The 16732-nt window shown below is 41.8% G+C and overlaps 1 non-coding gene across 1 annotated transcript; it reads left to right on the top strand.

Moving 5' to 3' along the window:
* Positions 1-356: 356 nt before the first annotated feature.
* LOC112208730 (U6 spliceosomal RNA) lies at positions 357-463 on the top strand. Its single transcript, XR_002943307.1, has one exon. It is a non-coding gene; the product is annotated as a U6 spliceosomal RNA (small nuclear RNA).
* Positions 464-16732: the final 16269 nt, after the last annotated feature.

The following is a 16732-nucleotide window of genomic DNA, read 5'->3' as shown; positions in this document are numbered from 1 at the left end:
AGCTGAGTCTAATTCTTATTCTTGGAGAAACTGCCTTGAGGCAATTTGACCAATTTTTCTGGTTCTGCAAGGCCACCATTGGCTCCATAGAGCATCAGAGATATAGCTATAAGCATGGGTGTGGGAAAGATGACCAGAAGTATTGACAAATATTGTATGAGAGAGCTGTGGGAGATGGAGCCTTCCTCTAGTATTTCCAATAGACTTATTGGTATGGGTAAGAGAAATGGTGATCAAATCATCATCAGAACCCTCTCAGGAGGATAGAAAACCACCAGTTTGGAGTTACAACAGAGCATTTTATTTCACAGGGAAGACTCACAGGGCAATTCTGAAAGGCAAAATATTCATATCTCATGCTCACTTTGGCAGCACATGTACTAAAACTGGAACAATATTGAGAAGATTAACATGGCTCCTGTGCAAGGATGACACAAAAATTCATGAAGCATTCCATATTTTTACTGCGACAGGATCAAATCTGCACATATCAGTATTAATCTTGAATGTAAATGGGCTACATGCCCAAATTAAAAGGCACAGAGTGGCAAGCTGGATAAAGAAGCAAGACCTAATGGTATGCTGTTTTCAAGAAACCATCTCGTATGCAATGACACCCATAAGCTCACAGTAAAGAGATGGAGAAAAATCTACCAAGCAATTTGAAAACAAAACACAGCAGGAGTTGCTATTCTGATTTCAGGCAAAATAGAATTTAAACCAACAAAGATTAAAAAAAGACAAAGATGGGCATTACTTAATGGTAAAGGGTTCAGTTATTTCACTGCAGATTATGCTCTCAAGGTTCATCCATGTTGTGGCATTTGTCAGAATTTTCTTCCTTCTTAAGGCTGAATAATATGTCATTGTATGAATGGACCACATTTTGCATATCCATCTATCCATCCACCCATCCATCCATCCATCCATCAGTGAGCATTTGGGCTGCTTCCAAGTTTTAGCTGTTGTGAATAATGTTGATTTGCAGCATTTTAGATAGCAGAAGTTACAGAAGGGATGAGAGAATTTTGATTCACTGGCCCTCTCTTCCATGGACATTCTAGGCTCAGAAAATTTGGTTACTAATAGGCAAAAGCTGAGAAAACACTTTTAAGTGTGTCTTGAGATGCCTGTTGACTTCTCACCATTTTACTGAACCTGCAATTTAAAATGGCTTCTTCCACCTGCTGATGCTAACAGATGCTCAAAAAGTAGAATAGAACAAATTCACCTGTTTTTTCATGGCTGAGATTCAAGCTGTGTATTTTTAAGCACAAGCACAGGCAGATGCACCCTTGCTACAAGATAAACCAGAATTCTTCATGGCCAGGTAGCTTGGACCTCATTTAAAGGTACCTACAGTAAGTGAAATACCAAAGGGACTTTCTCCTAGGAGTTGTACTCTACAAGGTGGTTCTGGAGGACAGGATTATAGGGGGGCTCTGCTGCTTATGTTATACTTTACCTACAGAAACCTGTGCAATTTCAGAAACAGTGGCCTGCCAGGGGTGGGCCTTCTGGGATCAGCGAACTCTTATCAGGGCACTTATATCAAGGATCACTTGGAATTCCTTGGGAAGGACAGTAGGGAGAAATTTTTCAGGGATGCAGACCTGAAGTTACCTGTGCTTCTCCTCTGTGTAGTGAAAACAGTGAAGTGCATAGGAGGATGTCTGTGAGTAGTCCAGCTTAGATAATTTGACTTTGGTGGATTGGAAAGGCAAAACCAGAAATAATTAGTGGTAGTAAGGAAGGAAACCACCCCCATATTGCCCTATGCCCAATTTCTGCCTCAAAGAAAAAGTAGGAGTTAAAGAAAAGACAAGAAATAAAATCTGTCAGACAGCCCCATGCTGCATTCCAAGCCCAGTAGCTGAAGATCTAACCTAACTGGTTATGTTAATAGATTCCAGACAGCCTGGCGCTGCATTCCAGGCCTGGTAACTGAAGATCAACCCCCTTAGAGTTGTGAGCCCTTAAAATGGACAGGAATTGTGCACTTGGGGAGCTTGGCTCTTGAGACAGGAGTCTTGCTGATGCTCCCGGCCGAATAAACCCCTTCCTTCTTTAACTCGGTGTCTGAGGGTTTTTTTCTGAGGCTCTTCATGCTATATTTCTTGGTTCTCTGACTGGGAAGTGAGGTGATTGGCTGATGGTTAAGGCAGCTCCTTAGGTGGCTTAAGCTTGCCCTGTGGAACAACCCTGAGGGGGACTCTGACCAGCCCGAGCAATGTGGATCCTGAGAGGACTCCCGGGTAGGCATTTGCCCTGGTGGGATGCCTCACCAGAGCAGTGTGTGGCAGGCCCCTATGAAGGATCAACACAGTGGCTGAACACCAGGAAGGAACTGGCACTTGGAGTCCGGACATCTAAAACGTGGTAAGACTGGTCTTGGGAACTTGCCCAGTCCATTTGAGTGGAAGCATGACCTGATCACCCATGATGTGCCAGTGCCAGCACTTTGGTTTTTGTTTTTGACTTGACTTGGATTGCTTGATAGTTTGGTTTTGGTTTTGACCTGGCTTGGATTTCTTGATACTCGGATTCTGGTTTTGATTCTGGTTTGGCGTAAACTGTAAAAGTGTGTGTATGTGTGTGTGGCATTTTTACCCGTTCTTTGTTTTGTGGTGTGCGTGTGGTGTGAGTGTGGTGTTTTGTCTCGAAGAAACATGGGTGAGGCACAAAGAAAGCCCACCCCACTAGGAACTATGTTGAAAAATTTCAAAAAGGGATTTAAGGGCTATGGAGTTACTATTACACCAGGAAAACTTAGAACTTTATGTAAAATAGACTGGCCAGCATTAGAGGTGGGTTGACCATCAGAAGGAAGCCTGGACAGGTCCCTTGTTTCAAAGGTATGGCACAAGGTAACCTGTAAAGCCAGGGCACCCAGACCAGTTTCCGTACATATATGCTTGGTTACAGATGGTTTTAGATCCCTCCACAGTGGTTGAAAGAACTGCAGCATAAGTGGCTGAGAGAGGCAGAGAAGAGAGAGAGAGGCAGAGAGGAGAGAGAGAGGCAAAGAGGAGAGAGAGAGAGACAGAGAGAAAGAGAGAGATAGGCAGAGGGGAGAGAGAGAGAGACAGAGGGGAGAGAGAGAGAGAGGGGAGAGAGAGAGGCAAAGAGAAGAGAGAGACAGAGAGAGGCAGAAGGTAGAGAGAGGCAGAGGGGAGAGAGAGAGAGACAGAGGAGAGAGAGAGAGGCAGAAAGGAGAGAGAGACAGAGAGAGAAGCAGAGAGAGAGGCAGAGAGAAGAGAAAGAGAGGCAGGGAGAGAGAGAGAGGCAGAGAGGGGCACAGAGGCAGAGAGGGGCCAGATGAGGCCACTGACAACCTGTAGCCTTCTATCAAAAATCCTTAACTCAGTAATCCACGGATGGCCCAAATACATTCAACCTGTAGCGGCAACTGCTTTGCTAACAGAAGATAGTAGAAAAATAACTTTTGGAGGAAACCTCACTGTGAGCACACCTCACTAGTTCAGTTCAGAACTACTCTAAATCAAAAAAGCAAAAAAGTAGCTTACTAACTCAAAAATCTTAAAGTATGGGGCTATTCTGTTAGAAAAAAAAGAAAATCCCCTTAACCCAGCAGGTTTCCTAACAAGGGATTTAAATCTTAATTACCATAAAAAGGCCCGGCCAGACCTAGAAGGAACTCCCTTCAGGACAGGACGATCGATGTTTCCTCCCACGTAATTGAAGAAAAAAAAAAGGCCATCTATACCAATTCTAAGTTAATTTAGACAAAACAAGGTCTTATTAATAGCAAAGGATAATTAAAATCCCAAACTTACAAGGTTTTCAACAAAAGTAAAGTTTGCTAAAAGTTAACGGTGTAACATGTATTATAGTAACTTGTAATCTTGTGGCCTTAAGACAGTCTAGTCCACAGACATAAAAGAAGTTTGCTTTGGAAAAGAATGGTTATCATCTTCGAAAAAAAAAAGAGGGGGAAAAAATGGGGGGCAGAATTTATGTAAAAAGAGTGGTATATGGTAAATTCTCATCCTGAAATAAATTAACTGGTTGTTTAAAGAAAGAAACGTTTGTAATAAGTCAGAAAGTTGAGACGTGTCGAAGAATTGTCTGCGAAAGTTGTGAAAGAGAAAAATGTTATAAAGAAAGAATTTATGCAAGAAATGTTGTATAATTTAAAAGTTACTAGGCCTCCTGAATGTAAAACTATTGAAAGAAAAAAACAGTTTATGTGCAAGGTGTATAAGGAAAGTAAAATATACCTTTGATAAAAGGATTATAAGGAGGCAAAAGAATGTAAATTTTTACCTAAATTAAAAGGTTAAAAATATGTATATTTTGTTTTAAAGATTTAATCAAGTTTTAAAATGTTAATTGGAAAGAAAATTCTGTGTGTAAACATTGGTTAAAGAGGTATCATCCAGTTTTTCTGTAAACTGGACATTAAAATAAAAGCATAACAGGTTTTTCTTAAAGCACCAACCTGCTCTTTAGCAAAAATTATAAAAGGTTAAAAAGAGTCTATAAAATCTTATCTTATGGTCAAACATTAAAAATTGAGTAAATATGTATACAAAGTTTTATTAAAACTAAGTTTAACATTAATAGCACATTAATATAAAGGTGAAATTTAGCTTATCTGGTATAAAAATCATACAAGAAGCATTATTAAATATAAAATGGTGTTTGGCTTTCTTTGGTCTAAAAGCTAATAAAAATAGGTGCTAATGGAAATTTCTCAGTAAGAAGGCACCAAAGACTATAAAGTCCACTGCTGATGTCCCCACATTTAAAACAAAAAGTCAATTTCTTAGAAATTACATACTTGGTTTATCTTCCACTTTCCTTTCCCTTAAAACTAAAAGTCTTTTAGCACATGTACCACACCTAGAATTTCCAGTAAACCAACACCAGCCTGAAGATCACCTTCTTATCAAAGTGTAGAAAGAAGAAAAACTCAAGCCAGCCTAGGAAGGACCCTACCTTGTGCTGCTAACCACCGAGACTGCTGTTCCTACAGTGGAAAAGGGATGGACTCATCACATCCGAGTCAAACTGCCACCCCCTCCAGAGTCATGGGCCACAGTCCCAGGCGAAAATCCTACCAAACTAAAGCTAAGAAAAATTTAACCCTTTCATCTATTCTATTACTCTTCCTTCTTTCTTCGCTCTATTGCTGACCATCTAGTTATTAACACAACCAAGTCAATTTTGCCTCAAACTATTGCATTTAATGCTTGCCTTGTTATACCCTGTGGGGACTTGCCAAGTCAGAGACAGCTTTCTACTTCAGAAAAGTACTTCTGTCCCTCCTGACTCTCCTCAGACTGGGCATTAGTAAACTAGGACCATTTAATCTGGGGAGATTTTGATAAAGACCCCAGTGCCAACCGGGAGTCTTGCCCCCCGATGTAGAGCTTTCATGCCATAATTGGTCCAACGTTCTGTGGACCACTAAAGAGCAAGCATGGACTGCCCCAACCTGTTTTTATAATTTCCTAAAACCATACATTCATTTTACTAGAGGATGATAGAAGTTAAAGACTTAAAACAAACTTTAGCAATTAAGACAGTATACCAAGATGCAAACACCTGGTTAAAATGGATCAAATATTCCATCTGCACGTTAAAAGCAATTGTTATGCTTGTGCACATGGCAGGCCGGAGGCCCAGATTGTCCCCCTTCCATTAAGATGGTCTTCCAGTTGGCCAGGCATAGGCTGCATGGTAGCTCTTTTCCAGGATTCTACAGCCTGGAGTAATAAGTCACCCCAAGCTCTCTCTGCTATATCCCAAAGTCCGGCACCCTGTGGGTCAGCCCCGGAGGGCCATCCAGCCTCCCTCTCCCAACACTAAGTTCACTTCGTGTCTCTCACGACAGGGAGGAAACTTAGCATTCCTTGGAGACCTGAAAGGACGCCATGAGCTTAAAAATTTTCAAGAGCTTATCAGTCAGTCAGCCTTTGTTCATCCCCAAGCAGATGTGTGGTGGTATTTTGGTGGACCTTTACTGGGCAATCTGCCGAATAACTGGAGTGGCACTTGTACTTTAGTCCAACTGGCTATCGCTTTCACCCTGGCATTTCATCAACCAGAGGGAGGAAAAATAAGACATCATAAAGTAAGAGAAGCCCCTTATGGGTCTTTCAACTCTCACATCCATTTAGACACAATTGGAGTCTCACAGGGAATACCGGATCAATTTAAAGCTTGAAATCAAATAGCTACAGGATTTGAGTCAATATTTTGGTAGGTGTCAGTTAACAAAAATGTAAATTGGATAAACTACATCTGTAACAACCAACAGCAAAGAGCTTTTCATGAGTTAAAAGAAAAACTCATGTTGGCCCCAGCCCTGAGGCTACCTGACCTGACAAAACCCTTTACACCCTATGTGTCAGAAAGAAGAAAAATGGCAGTTGGAGTTTTAACCCACACTGTGGGGTCCTGGCCAAGGCCAGTGGCCTATCTCTCAAAACAACTAGATGTGGTTTCCAAAGGCTGGCCCCCATGTCTAAGGGCCCTGGCAGCAATGACCCCATTAGCACAAGAAGCAGATAAGCTAACACTTGGGCAAAACCTAAACATAAAGTCCCCCTATGCTGTGGTGACTTTAATAAATACCAAAAGACATCATTAGCTAACGAATGCCAGACTAACTGGATACCAAAGCTTGCTCTGTGAAAATCCCTGCATAACCATTGAAGTTTGCAATACCCTAAACCCCGCCAACTTGCTCCCGGTATCAGAGGGCCCAGTTGAACATAACTGTATAGAGGTATTGGACTCATTTTAGTCTGGTGGGCCCAACCTCCAAGACCATCCTTAAACATCAGTAGACTAGGAGCTGTATGTGGATGGGAGCAGCTTCGCCTTGCAAAATGACTCTGAAGAAGATGACAAGCCCTGCTTCAGTCACACCCGGAAGCTGACTGGTCCATGCATGGCCGAAGCATGAGGAAACTCATCGCGGGACTCATTTTCCTTAAAATTTGGACTCGTATAGTAAGGACTTCAACTGACCTCCCTCAGATTGAGGACTGTTCCCAGTGTATACATCAAGTCACTGAGGTGGGACAAAAAGTTGCTATTGTCCTATTATTTTATGATTATTATAAGTGTACCGGGACTCTAAAAAAAATTGTTTGTATAATGCTATTCTATGCAAGGTATGTTGCCCAAGAAATGACCAACCTGATGTGTGTTATGACCCATCTGAGCCTCCCATGACCACAGTTTTTGAAATAAGATTAAGGACTGAGGACTCGTAGAGGCTCATAAATGATATGAGTAAAGTGTTAGCCAAAACAAAAGAAAAAGGGGTGCCCAAACAAGTCATCTTAAAGTTTGATGCCTGTGCTGTCATTAATAGTAATAAGTTAGAAATAGGATGTGCTTCTCTTAATTAGGAAAGAGGCTATATGGCAGAAAATAAGCACATTTTTCATGAATTAAGACTGTGTAGAAATGAATGTGGATGCTGCTCTTGTGTCATTTAAGCTACTTAGATAAAAAAGTAAAAAGGATCCTGTCACCTTTAGAAAGGGAAAAGTGGCCCTTCTTGTACCAGTGGTGAGTGTAACCCCTTAGAATGAGTAATAACCAACCCCCTTGATCCTCGCTGGAAAAAAAGGGAACGTGTAACCCTAGGAATCAATAGGGCTGGACTGAATCCTCGAGTAAATATCATGGTTTGAGGAGAAGTTTATAAACGCTCTCCTGAGCCAGTATTTCAAACCTTCTATGATAAACTGAATGTGCCAGTACCAGAAATTCCAGGAAAAACAAGAAATTTGTTTTTGCGGTTAGCCGAGCATGTAGCCCAGTCTCTAAATGTCACTTCAAGTTATGTTTGTGGAGGAACTGTAATGGAAGGTCAATGGCCATGGGAAGACTGAGAATTAGTGCCTATAGACCCAGTTCTTGATGAATTCCCAGCCCAAAAGAATCACCCTGATCATTTCTGTGTTCTAAAAGTCTCAATTATTGGACACTATTGTATAGCTAGAGAAGGAAAAGAATTCACTCATCCTGTAGGACGACTTAGTTGCCTGGGACAAAAACTGTATAATGGTACCACAAAAACAGTTACACAGTGGAGTTCAAACCACACAGAGAAAAATCCATTCAATAAATTTCCAAAGTTGCAGACCGTTTGGGCCCACCCAGAATCCCACTGGGACTGGACGGCCCCCACTGGGCTATACTGGATATGTGGACATAGAGCCTACACTAAGCTGCCTGACGAGTGGACAGGAAGTTGTGTTACTGGCACTATTAAACCATCTTTCTTCCTACTGCCCATAAAAACAGGTGAACTCCTGGGCTTCCCTCTCTATGCTTCCTGCGAAAAGTGAAACATAACCATAGGTAATTGAAAAGATGATGAATGGCCTCCTGAAAAAATTATACAATACTATGGGCCTGCCACTTGGGCACAAGATGGCTCATGGGGATACCGGACCCCCATTTACATGCTCAACCGAATCATATTGTGGCAAGCTGTCTTGGAGATCGTTGGTAAAGCCTTGACTGTTCTGGCCTGGCAAGAAACTCAGATGAGAAATGCTATCTATCAAAATAGATTAAATCTCGACTACTTGCTAGCAACTGAAGGAGAAGTCTGTGGAAAATTTAACCTTACCAATTGCTGCCTGCAGGTAGATGACCAGGGGCAAGTAGTCGAAGATCTAGTTAAAGATATGATGAAACTGGCACATGTGCCTGTACAAGTATGACACGGATTTGACCCTGAGGCCATGTTCGAAAATGTTTCCCAGTGCTAGGAGGATTTAAAAGTCTTATAATAGGAATTATAGTAGTAACAGGAACCTGCTTACTGATCCCTTGTTTACTACCTGTACTCATTCAAATAGGTGAAAGGTTTCAACACTACTCTAGTTCACCAGAATGCTTCAGCACAAGTGTACTACATGAATCACTATCGATCTGTCATACAGGAAGACGCAGGTAGTGAGGATACAGATGAGAACTCCCACTAATAAAATAAGTGAGAGTCTCAAAGTGGGGAATAAGGAAGGAGACCACCCCCCATATTGCCCTATGCTCAATTTCTGCCTCAAAGAAAAAGTAGGAGTTAAAGAAAAGACAAGAAATAAAATCAGTCAGACAGCCCTGCGCTGCATTCCAAGCCTGGTAGCTGAAGATCTAACCTAACCGGTTATGTTAATAGATTCCAGACAACCTGGCACTGCATTCCAGGCCTGATAACTGAAGATCAAACTGCTTAGAGTTGTGAGCCCTTAAAAGGGACAGGAATTGTGCAGTCAGAGAGCTCGGCTCTTGAGACAGGAGTCTTGCTGATGCTCCTAGCCGAATAAACTCTGTCCTTCTTTAACTCGGTTTCTGAGGGGTTTTGTCTGTGGCTCTTCCAGCTCCAGTATATTTAACATATTTATTAGGAACCAAAGCCAAGAATCCTAGTGATGCTAAATGGCCCTCAGTGGTGTTTGGTTTTGCATTGGGACAGGAAATGTTCCTCATGTCTAGCGATTATTCATTTTATTATTTATATCAGGTTTACATGTTTAATGTTACATCACTTTTTGAGATCATTTTTACTAAATCTAAATATTTTTTGTTGTTTTCTGTAAACATTATATACAAAATCAATGTCACACTTGGCAAAAATGAACAAATTTTATTATTTAAATAACTTCAAACTGATATTCTATATAGGCATTTTCTTATCACTGTTAAACACTATATGTTGCTGTTTATTCAGTTTTCTTTCAGTTCTAATAAATGCACCTGCTCCTTTTTGTATGCAAGTGACACATTTAATGTTCTTTTAATCAAGAATGATTAAGTGAAATTGCAGGATTTTCATCTGAACTGTTCAAGTTCTGAATTTGAGGCGATACTTTTTTTTTCTCATTTTCATTATTTTGATTAAAAAATAAATCTTCATTAAATTAATCATTTGTAGTATCCTGTATGCTAAACTTAGGTTGGTCATGTTTAAGTAAAATCTAGTTTCTTTCTTTTTTTTCACTTAAATAAAAATAAACAAGCTACCATTCTAAAGAGTTTTTTTTATTGTTTTCAACTTCTTTGGCTCTTCATGTTTATGTATACTATGATGTAAACGTGAAGTTACTTTCAATCATCTACAAGACTGTAATTGCTTTCCCAGTATAAGAAATTAAATACATTTTCACCAAAATATAGTAATGTAAAAATAACTAAAACTTATTTTCCAAAAAGTTTTATCTTGAAATTAAAATGCAAAATATAACTTCTAAATAATAATTTCAAAAATTAATTCAAATAATTGTATTAAACTGAACATTTTAATTTAATATTCTCAAACATTTAGTTAAATCCTATTAAACATTTAATAAAATAATGTTCTTTTACATACTACATGAAAATGAAGTAGTCATATGATAAGTCTAGACCTAGTAATGAGAATTGTGTAATATAGTAAATTTGTCATGTCTACCTTCTATGACTGTTAGGGTTTATGTACTAATGGGAAATTTTTTGCTCTGTGAGAATGTATTGTGTTCATGCTGACAGGAAGGAATTGACTAGGTAATTATATTGGTTTTTCTCCTATTTAAGCACCTCTGCCATTCATATCCTCCTCCTTCTCAAGCTGTGTTTGTGTCAGATAGGGAAGCTATAGAATTCACACACTTTCCTGGCGACTGGATGCAATCATCTTTTGTTTTGCAGGACATAGGCAAGAAATGTTTCAAAGCTTTCTCTTGGGGCCTGAACAATTGTTAGGCTTAAGAGTTGATGCTGATGTTTAGGGTTATAGATTCTGCTATCAGCACTGAGTGTTGAATTCTGAGAGTCAGAACCCATATGTTTTTTAATAAATGATATTTATGATATGTGAGACTCTTAAAAACTTATGACCCTGACCAAGGATTTCCTTTTGCCTAGGTCTATGGGCAACAATGGGGAAAATGTCAATCTTATTTTTCCTAGTATATAAGTGAATAAATTGATCTATTCATTTTGTCATTCTATTTTTTTAATTGTTCAATATTACCTGTACCATGGAGAACATAGTCACACTTATAAAGGCTTTATTTTCAGAGAAATAGTTGAGATTCATTTCAAAGAGTGTGAAGTTAAGCAGAATTTGATGATAAAATCTGATTTTTCCCTCCTCATTTCCATTTCAAAAATAAAATCCTGCAAATTTTGGCTAATGTAAAATATTTTAAATATATTGTATGACGTTCAATTAAGTTACTGTATTCAATTTAGTTGAATAAATGTTCAATTCAATTTTTAAAATGAGTTAAAAATATTTCAGAATGTGTTTTTTTTTCCTTGATAGTGATTCTCCAAGGGCAAATGAATTTTGACCAGGAAGACAGTGAAGAAATTTCATAAAAGTGAAATACTAACTGGAAGCTCCTATCGGCATTGGTTGATCTGACAAGTTGTGTGTATAGAAACCAGCCTATATGGAGACACGAATATCAAAAGAAGTTTTACCGATGATAGAAATATGAGAGGATCATTATGTATTCTTCAAGAAAAAGAAATATGGCAAAGGATAGTAAAGGTAATACTGCCAAAAATATCCAGATTGTATTGAAGAAAATTGTGAAAAAAAGGACCAGAGTCAAAGTTATTTTTCTAGGTAAGTACACTTGTTAAAACATAATCATGGCCGGGCATAGTAGCTCACACCTGTAATCCCAGCACTTTGGGAGGCCGAGGCAGGTGGATCACAAGGTCAGGAGATCGAGACCATCCTGGCTAACATGGTGAAACCCCATTGCTACTAAAAATAAAAAAATTAGCCGGGTGTGGTGACATGCACCTGTAGTCCCAGCTACTCAGGAGGCTGAGGCAGGAGAATTGCTTGAACCCAGGAGGTGGAGGTTGCAGTGAGCTGAGATTGTGCCACTGCACTCCAGCCTGAGTGACAGAGTGATACTCCATCTCAAACAAAACAAAATAAAACATAGTCATATTGGCCGGGTGCAGTGTTTCACTCCTGTAATCCCAGCACTTTGGGAGGCCCAGGTGAGTGGATCACCTGAGGTCATGAGTTCGAGACCAGTCTGGACAACATGGTGAATACTAAAAATACAAAAATTAGCTGGGCATGGTGGCAGGTGCCTGTAATCCCAGCTACTCAAGAGGCTGAGGCAGGAGAATTGCTTGAACCCGGGAGGTGGAGGTTGCAGTAAGCTGAGATTGTGCCACTGCACTCCAGCCTGGGTGAAAGGGCAAGACTTCATCTCAAAAAAACAAACAAACAAAGAAACCAAATAAAACTATAATTATATAAAGGGATGAGCCCACCAACCAATAATGCAAATAAAATGCAAAGCTAAATTTATTGCTTACTTAGGTAAACAATAGTTATGAGAGTCCAGCAAAGTCTTCTCAAGCAAAGCAGATAATTGATCTTACACAGGACTTTGGGGGATGCATGGTGTGGAGGGAATGGTAAATTTTCAAAGGTAGGAGTGGGCTAATGCCAGCTTTAGAAATGTGATACCTCAGAAGAGAATGTTGTTAATTGGCTGCTTTCAGATTCAGGTTTATTGGAGTATGACTGTTGCTGATTTATTAAATACACTTAAGATGTGTTCTTCTGGTTATTTGTGATTCTAGAAAAAGATTAATTTTTCTATGATGAAGGAAATGAAAATATTTCATTCCAAAATATAGTTCTTTGACATATTTTGAGATGGTTATTCAGAGAACCAGGTAAACAGAGGTAATCCTGCAGAGCTGTCTTTTGTGAGGGATGTTTGCATCTGAAGAGAATCTGGGCCAGGTGCAGTGGCTCACGCCTGTAATCCCAGCGCTCTGGGAGGCTGAGGCGGGCAGATCACAAGGTCAAGAGATTGAGACCAGCCTGGACAACATGGTGAAACCCCATTTCTACCAAAAATACAAAAATTAGCTGGGCATGGTGGTGTGTGCCTGTAATCCCAGCTACTCGGGAGGCTGAGGTAGGCGAATCACTTGAAACTGGGAGGCAGAGGTTGCAGTGAGCCGAGATCGCGCCATTGCACTCCAGCCTGGGTGGCAAGAGCGAAGCTCCATCTCAAAAAAAAAAAAAAAAAAAAAAAAAAGAGAGAATATGGCATTGATGCAATTGGGTTTTCTCTGAGACCCTCCCTTGTCCAGATTTAGGAAAGATTAATTGAAAGACTGGCACCTTAAAGGTCTGAAATAAATATTTACCATCTCTTCTCTCTGAAGGCTGCTACTTGTGAGGTTTCATCTATTTAAGAAGACCCCTTTGCTAGCCATGCCTCCTTGTTTCTCTCTCTTATAACCTGTTTTGTTACTATTACTATAACCTGACTTACTTCCATAACCTGGTTTTGGCCAAGATCCAAGCCCCTATTCTTTCTATAACCTCAAGGTGGTATACAAGCTTCTGTACTCCATTGGGGGATGGAGTAATCACTCTGAGGTTCTTTCTATGCACAATAATTAATTTGTATGTCATTTCTCCTATTAATCTGCCTTTTGTGAGTTTTTTTTTTTTTCAGTGAAACTTCAGAGGATGAAGAGAAAGCTTTCCCTTGGCCGCTAGAGTAGCCATATTAACAAATAATCACCAGAACCAATCTTAAATCTATGTCATTATTATTTTAATAGAAATAACAACTGGCTGGTCACAGTGGCTCACACCTGTAGTCTCAGCACTTTGGGTGGCTGAGACAGGAGGATTGTTTGAGTTTAGGAGTTCAAGACCAGGGGTAACATGGCAGGAACATATCACTACAAAACATAAAAACAAACAAACAAACAAACAAAAAAACTAGCCAGGCATGGTGTCACACACTTGCTGTCCTAGCTTCTTAGGAGGCTGAGGCAGGAGGATCATTGAGCCCAGGAGCTCAAGGTTATGGTGAGCCGTAATCATGCCACAGCACTCCAACCTGGGACAGTGAGACCTTGTTGTTTTTTTTAAAAAAAAAAGAAAGAAAAAAATAACAACTTATCAGTGACTTACAGAACACTATGGGTTAACTAACTGATTCAGGATAAGGAGTTTTGCATGAAGATGCATTCAAAATATTTTATAACAGATAAAAAAAGTTTTAACTTTTTAATTAAGGTTGAGTAAACAAAGTAAAAAAATCTACGTATCTTAGGACTAGAGGAGAAGAGGCTATGGAGAAGGAATTAAGAAATACTTTCCTTGTTCATGGGAAATAAGAGAGTTTATTACTTTTTCTAATGCACAAAGAATTTTTTTTTTTAATCACAAAGAAGTGAGTTTCTGAAGATATAATTGATTTTCCTTTTGGAACCAAAAACTTTAAGGCTGTTCTATATGAAAAAATAAGCAGCTTTGACAAGTGTAAATTAAAGATATCATTAATTCAAAAACCACAAGAAAGTGATCTTTCTTGCTCCTATGTCTTAAGGGCCTTTTTAAAGAAATGTTATGATAAGATTGATTTGATTTCAGTTTGAGCATATATCCAGTGATGTACCATAATTTATATACTGAAGATAGAAATCTGTGTTTCCTTTTTAAGCCTGTCTTTATTCTGATTGCAGAAGTAATTTTTTCTATTTAATTCTATCTTCATCTTATTGGTGGCTTTTTATTATGAAAGGAGCCGGGCACATTCCTCAGCCCCGGGCTCAAAACCAACAAGCCCAGTACAAACACATCCCATCCTCCCATCCCACCACATATCGCCATATATCTCTCAAACTTCCTGAGCCCAGTACAAACACCACCAGGAAAGTCTCCGATAAGGGGACAGCTGTTCAAAGTTTTACTGAAATAGCAGGAACCAAAAGAATTCCTTTGTTCCCCTGTAACTTTCAGGCTATAAAAAGCAAACACTCACATTGTTCAGGGCCCTCTTGTATGCTGTGGAATGGAGGGACCAGGTTCGAACTTGTAGTAAAGATCCTTGCCGCTTGGCTTTGACTCTGGACTCTGGTGGTCTTCTTTGGGGAACTAACGGTCTGGGCATAACATCTGGGGGCCCGTCCGGGATTCCCCAAGCCCACCAGACCCCTGGTCAACGGATCTGCTAGGATCGATCTACTGATAGGTGAGCTGGCTCGTCTCCATTTGTCTGTCTGTGTCTGTTCTGAATCCGAATCTGTGACTCGCGAGGTCTGAAACTGGAGCTGGCACAGTCCTGGTGGACGCACTATATGACGGCCAGCGGAGACCGGTGGGAGATGTCCCCTGGCTCTCATCTGATCTATATTGCGATCTGAGCTGCCCCGGTTTGGCGGGCAGCAGCCGTATCTGAGCTGCCCGGTTGGGCGGGCAGCAGCTGTCTCTGATCTGAGCTGCCCCGGTTTGGTGGGCAGCAGCTGTCTCTGATCTGAGCTGCCCCGGTTTGGCGGGCAGCAGCCGTATCTGAGCTGCCCGGTTGGGCGGGCAGCAGCTGTCTCTGATCTGAGCTGCCCCGGTTTGGTGGGCAGCATCTGTCTCTGATCTGAGCTGCCCCAGTTTGGTGGGCAGCAGCCGTATCTGAGCTGCCCGGTTGGGCAGGCAGCAGCTGTCTCTGATCTGAGCTGCCCCGGTTTGGCGGGCAGCCGGTGCGCGCTTGCGATCTGAACTGCTCCAGTTTGGCGGGCAGCAGCTGTCTCTAATCTGGGCTGCCCCAGCGCGACCGTGATCCAGGCAGCTAACTCTGACCCGGGCTTCCGGTGCGCGCTTGCGATCTGAACTGCCCCGGTTTGGCGGGCAGCAGCTGTCTCTAATCTGGGCTGCCCCAGCGCGACCGTGATCCAGGCAGCTAACTCTGACCCGGGCTTCCGGTGCGCGCTTGCTATCTGAACTGCCCCGGTTTGGCAGGCAGCAGCTGTTTCTAATCTGGGCTGCCCCAGCGCAACCGTGATCCAGGCAGCTAACTCTGACCCGGGCTTCCGGTGTGCGCTTGCGATCTGAACTGCCCGGGTTTGGCGGGCAGCAGCTGTCCCTAATCTGGGCTGCCCCAGCACGACCGTGGTCCAGGCAGCTAACTCTGACCCGGGCTTCCGGTGCGCGCTTGCGATCTGAACTGCCCCGGTTTGGCGGGCAGCAGCTGCCTCTGACCAGGGCTGCCAAAGTGCGCATGTGATTAGATATCATTAATAAGTCAGATCAGATTTCCTTTACAGGGATTCAAACCCACATTCCTTTACAGGAAGAGACTACAAATTATTACAGGATGGGTAATACCCAGAGCACTCCTCTATCTCTCCTTACGAGTAATTTCAAAGAAGTTAGAGCAAGGGGCCATGATCTTGGTATAGAAATCAGGAACGGAAAGCTAATTACTCTGTGTCGCTCCGAATGGCCTGCCTTTGATGTGGGGTGGCCACCCGAAGGGACCTTCCGACTTGCTGTCATCACTAGGGTAAAGTCCAAGATTTTCCTACCTGGGCGTGTGGGCCCCTTAGATCAAATCCCATATATCCTCATATGGCAGGACCTTGTTGAGAACCCGCCTCCTTGGCTGTCCCCTTTCCAATTGGCCTCTGAACCCTGTAAGGCACTGGTTGCTTGACCACTAAAATCCAAGCAACCAACTGCCCCCCCCATCCTGTTCTACCTGACAGCGGGGACCCACTGTTCACAGAACCCCCTCCGTACCCGTCCGGGCCCCAGGCCCCAGCCCCCCTGGCTGAGCTGCAGGAGGGAGCAGGTGGACGGGAGGCGGCCGGCACACACGGGCCCGCTGAAAGGGAAAGTAACTTTGAAGGGCCGCTGGGGAGGATGCGAGGGCGCACTTCGCGGACTAGCCCCCCTCAGCCGCCTGACTCCACAGTG

Source organism: Pan troglodytes, chromosome 2 (genome assembly GCF_028858775.2).
Source record: "Pan troglodytes isolate AG18354 chromosome 2, NHGRI_mPanTro3-v2.0_pri, whole genome shotgun sequence".
Lineage (NCBI taxonomy): Eukaryota > Metazoa > Chordata > Mammalia > Primates > Hominidae > Pan > Pan troglodytes.
Note: the sequence above shows the minus strand (reverse complement) of the source record. Positions and strands in the feature narration are given on the sequence as shown.